The sequence below is a fragment of the Tupaia chinensis genome, unplaced genomic scaffold, assembly GCF_000334495.1.
Source record: "Tupaia chinensis unplaced genomic scaffold, TupChi_1.0 Scaffold000272_1, whole genome shotgun sequence".
In the NCBI taxonomy this organism is placed as follows: domain Eukaryota; kingdom Metazoa; phylum Chordata; class Mammalia; order Scandentia; family Tupaiidae; genus Tupaia; species Tupaia belangeri.
The window spans coordinates 1,434,091-1,439,997 of record NW_006159754.1 but is presented as its reverse complement, the minus strand read 5'-3'; positions in this window follow the sequence as shown (position 1 = coordinate 1,439,997).

The window sequence follows — 5,907 nt, the reverse complement described above, 5'->3', positions numbered from 1 at the left end:
CCGCCGCTGCCGCAGCCACCGCCAGCGCCGCAGCCGCCGCCGTTCCGTGACGCACCGGCGTCGTGACGTCACCGCCCCGCCCCCTCCGGTTTCCTGCAGTTTCGCGTGGAGGCTGGGGGCAGTGGGCGGAGCTAAAGGTTAAAAAAGGGGAGCGGTTTCTTTATTTAAAAAATTTTTAAATTTAAATTTTGCGCTGAAGGTTTTTTTTTAAGAGTTGAAGAGCTAAAGACAATTTAAAACCTCAAGCGTAGGGAAGCTTACAAACGAGCTACTCGAATGTCTTTTTATTGGTTTGTTCCGAGGCGCTGGAAGACTGGAGGTCATGTGCCTTGTTTAATGTTTAGCAAAATCTTAGTGAAACGCGGGCGATAGGAATGAGAGTTGGGGTGGATCTGGATGGGTTAAAGAGGGACATGGCTAGAGAAACCGATCACTTTAAGAATCCTGAAAATAAATGTTGACCACTGCAGTCAGAAGAATGAAATGTTGAGAGAGAAATGGGGATGATTAACCAAGAACAGCTAGCCAGACTGAGTCAGAAAAAAAATGGTCTTTCAGCCAGAAATTCTGTTTCCAACAATGGCATCAGGGGACGATTTACTTGCCTAGGGCTAAGTCAGTTTAGAAAAAGATTAGAGGTTACCAACATAATCCTAATTTTCCTGAATTTGCTGTGATTCGTGGATGAAAGAATTCATTTAAATGCTTAAGATGTTTTTACTTTTAGCTCAAATCAGCTGATGGGCTCCATACGTGCAGAACCCACTGCATTAAAGTTATGTTCTAACTTTTGTTCATTCTAAAACTCCTTTTTGGAGCCAGGGTGTTACATGATTTGGATTGGGCTGTGAACAACCATAATGATTCAGAAAGCACCCCTTCCTGTCCTAGTTAACAGAGAGCAGCTATGAAAGTGCTGGAGATTTTATCATATTGTAGCTACTTTCTGGCAAAAGAAAATTGTAAGGCCATTCGTTTAAATAAACAGTTTAAAATATGGGGCTGGTGGCTCTTAAACTTTGCCATACTAAAGCAATCATCATTCAGGTAAAATCTAAGAAGTCATGGTGGAAATCAAGATTTCATGTCTATTGCAACTTTAGGGGTCACGTCATGATGGCTTACACAAGGCAGTAAATTGTAAAACAAATACTTTTTATCCCAAAAGGTGTTCTGAGGATTAAAATTTGCAGGAAATTTTGTCAATCCTTAGTGCTAAGTGATTTACAGAGAGAGGTCTTTTTATCTTAGTAGAAAGCATGTCTGGCAGATCCAAATAACTGAGGTCAGAATGTGAAATAAGACCACATAATAACATCCCTGTTTCTTAAGAGGGTGGGAGAGAGTCAAAGAACAAAGTGTAACATTATGCTTATATTGTGGCAGAGGTAACTAATGGAATGTTTCATTTCTTTCTTTTCTTTTCTTTTTTCTTCTTTTTTTTTTTTTTGAGAAATTTTTGCTATATAACGCATATGCTGACAGGAGAGACAGAAAGACAAAAAGGGAGAAATCATCCCCTGGGTGGAGGGGGCACTGCAATCCCTTCTTCTCCATTCTCTTCTCGGGATCTTGGTCACGCCTGCACACATGTCTGGTATGAGTTTCAAGCCTAATGCTCTGGGACTCAAACTGCAGTCAGCCATGTAAAAGTCTAGTGACATAACCATTACTCCATCTGCTGGTACTGGAATATTTCATTTCTAAATCTGTAATACCAGTAATTCTAAGAGACAGTTTTCCACCAGTAAGATCAACTGGTTAAATCCGATATAAATGTATAAAATTTTAATTTTGGATGGGTTTACCAGGTTGCTAAAATTGGTTGACTGTGGGTAGTGATGACTATGGGACTTTTTGAAAAATAAGTTACCATATAACTGTTTGTCCACTACATTATGGTACTACATACACTTCTTTTGTTTTAGTTTTTTTTTCACACACTTCTTAATTACATGTTATGATAATCTTTTTTTTTTTTGAGAGGTTTTTGCTATAGGGCGCTTGCGTTAGCCAGAAAGACAGAGAGAGACAGAGAGACAGAAAGCAAGAAATCACCTCCCAGGGGTGATGGCCACGCCATAATCCCTCCTCCTCCATTCTTCTCTTGGGATCTTAAGCATGCATGCACATGTGTCTGGTGTGAGTATAAGTCACCAGGTCCAGGACTCGAACCCTGGTCAACTACACGGAAGTCCAGTGACATAGCCATTATGCTAACTGCTGGTCCCATTATAATAATCTTAAATCACACATTTACAGGAAAGTCTTACTCTGTAAGACCATTTCTCCTTAATATGTAAATGATTTGTTATTAAATGAAGTTAAAGGCAAAGATAATTTAGAAGACATCATGAAGTGGACTAAATTTCTGGTTAGTAGAAAGTTAAAGATGCTAGAAGACACTTTAGAAAAAAATAAGATTTATAAAATTAAAATGTTTCATTTAGATGTTTAAGGATTTTTGTGTATTTAAACCAATAAAATAATTCTTTTAAAAGTAATGTTTTCCAAAAATTTAAATGGCTTATTTTCTTTTATACATTTGCTCTTACACTTGTAAAAAATAAGTCGATTGCATTGAACTGTTCTAAAGAAATGATAAGAATTATGGTTGTTGTAAATAACTTTGAAATTATTGTATAGAAGATTTAAAAAAGGTGTAACTATCTTCAAACTATGAAAAACTGTGTAATTCATAGTTGGCCCACAAAAAATGAAAAGCCTTTATGTAACTAATTAAAATAGTAGCAGCATATATGTGCAAGTATGAAGGCTCCTTGTGTGGAGAGTTGGTAATAAAAACATGATAGCCTAACTTACATCCCAACGGGATGGAGACAGAGAGGAGAAAGGATTGGGGTGTGACTACACCCATTGGAGGGGAGTGCTTGCCATCTGTGTGTGTCTCTGTGACTCTCTGAACTGGAGAGATCCCTAGGATCCCAAACCTCAAGACTAATGATTTTACTGCAGTTACCCTGATTCCATGCTTGATCCCAGAAACCATACATGGATGCTGGGGACTCCTTGATTTACTGCTCCCAGAACCCCAACTTAACTTTTCTCTGCCAAGACTTCAAATTGAAGCAATGCATGGGAATTACATTTAAGAAAAACAGCGTGAGGATGAGGATTCAAAAATCAAGATTATTTCCACTAATAACTGCTTGCAGCGAGCTCTTTTCATCATTTATGCAGGTCCTAGCCTCAGATTCTACTGGGTTATTATCTAACCATGTCAGTACCAGATGGCGATTATTTCGGTCACCAGATCTCAGAATATGAACTGCAGATACTCAAGAAAGCCTGGCTTTTTGGTCAATGAATGCATATTATACTTAGTCATGATACATTAAATACTCAGGGATGGATGTAAGAAAGTAATGCTTTTGGGACCAGCAGTTGACATAATTCCATAAGTTGGACCATAAGTTGGCTATGTCACTGGACTCCCATGTAGTTGACCATGGTTTGAGTCCCAGACACGGTGGCTTATGTGCCGGGCCCATGTGCACGTGTGCCCAAGATCCTGAGAGGAGAATGGAGGAGAAGGGAATGCGGCATGGCCATCCCCCCTGGGGGGTGATTTCTCCCTTTCTGTCTCTGTCTGTCTTTCTGGCAAGCCTGCACGCCCCTTATAGCAAAAAGTTCTCAAAAAAAAAAAAAAAAAAGTAATGCTTTCAATAAAAATTAAGTGACTGCAATAGGCTAAGAGAAGTAATCCTTTAGCACTAACACTATCAGTGACATTTCTTGAACATTTCCTGTGCATGTTAGGGATTGGACAGCCTGTACTCAGTCAACAAGTTTTTCTGAGGTGTTGAGATAGCTAATGTTGGGCCAGCCCCATAACCTTGGTTAAGGGAGCCAGAGCCACATGGCTGACTATGTGGTTGGAACCCCAGCCCTGACGGCTTGAAATGGGCAAATGTCTGTGCATGCTTGAGATCCCAACAAGTTGGAGACATAGAGGAGAAAGGAGTGGGGATGTGACTATGCCCCATTCAGGGGTGCTTTTTCTCTCTGTATGTCTCTTTTGCAACACTCACACCCTCTGTAAATTAAAAATCAGTACAAAGAAATGAGGCCAGTTGGTGACATGGTATTTAGCTGACCGTACCTTACGTGGCCAACCATGTGGTTGGAGTCCCAGACCAGGCGATGAACAGGCCGGGTGTGGGTATATGAGTGCCCAAGATTATGAGAAGAGAAGGGATTGTGGTGTGACCATCAGTACTTTATTACTTTCTTATATTTTCTGGGAGATACTTTCTTACTTTTCCTATATTTTTCTCCTGGCTCTCTCTGGCAAGCACTCATATCCTATACCAAAAAACTGAAAATAAGTAATTAGCTTGTTTATTTTCTTCACCAAATTATTAGAAAATTCAAGATGAAGGAATAATTTTTCAGGTCCTAAAATCTTTGCTAGAAATAAATATCAGTGTCTAAATAAGTAGTGTTTTATTTATTATTAAGATTTTCCTGGGGTTTCACTGCTGGAACAAAATTATATTAAGAAACTCTTGCGGTAAGAGCATTGTGTGATAGTATCCAAAAGGGAAAAATATGCAATGAAAAAGATTAAGAATGATGAAATGTTACAAATACTTCTATAAAGGAAAGCATAATCTGAGATGCACAAATTTATGCTGGAGGTGTTTAAGATTTCCACATTTAATAAAACCGTTAGACACTCTTAGAGTTTGCTATTCGATGGAGCAATGATGTCCTTTTAAAAGAGCAATGACTTCCTAAGTCTGAAAGACTATGTCATTCAGGCAAAACAGAGCAACTTGGTAGAGAAAAAAGGTACTGTGTGTGTGTGTATGCTACAAGGCATATGTAGTGCCTAGAGACAGAGAGGGAAGGAGAGGGGAATGTACCCTCCATCCCCATGAGGCATGGTCACACCACAATCCCTTCTCCATCTCTCCCTGCTTTCAGGACTTTGGTCATGCACACACACACACTCAGTCTGTTTCTCAAGCTACTATGTCAGAGAGTTGAACCATGCAGTTGGCCATGTGGCCTTCAACTGCCTTAGCCACCAGGCCACTGAGGCAGCCCAAAAAAGGTACTTTGTGTGTGTGTGTGTGTGTGTGTGTGTGTGTGTGAGAGAGAGAGAGAGAGAGAGAGAGAGAGAGCACTCACCACAGGGACAGAAATCACCTCCCAATGGAAATGTGATCACATCGCTATCCCTTCTCCATTTCCTCATCCTATTGGGATAATGGGCATGTGGGCACACATGCCTGGTATGTTTTTCAAGCTACTGAGGCCATGATTGGAAATACAGTGAGCTATGTGGGATTCAGCTCTCTTAACTACTAGACTGCAGGGCTGGCCCCAAAAGGGTACATTTTAAACTAATAATAAATATAAAGTCCTATTAAAATGTGTTTATTATAAATTTAGTTTAGATATAAAATGTTACTTCTGTGGTTCAACAATTTAGCGTAAATACTGCAATGTAGAGCAACAAATTTTTATAAATCTGTAAATGACTATATGGTTATCTTTTTATTCTTACTTTAAGAAAATTGTATGTGGTCACTCAGGATAAAATTAAAGAAACCCACATTGTCTAATGGGAGAGCTCAAAAGTGAGCTCTAGAGGCCAGCAGGTAGCATGGAAGTGAAGGCCCTGAACTCCCACATGTCTGACTCTGCAGTTCAAGTCCTGATCTGGCGGCTTGGAAAATCACTCCTGGTAGATGTGTGTGTGTGTGTGTGTGTGTGTGTGTGTGTGTGTGTGTGTGTGTGTGTGTGTGTGTGTGTGTGTGTGTGTGTGCACGTGCCCCAAATCCTGAGAGGAGAAGGGAAGAAAAGGGGCTGGAGGTGATTTCTCACTTTACCTCTCTGTTGCTTTCCAGCAAGCACATGTGCCCTAAAGTGGAAATC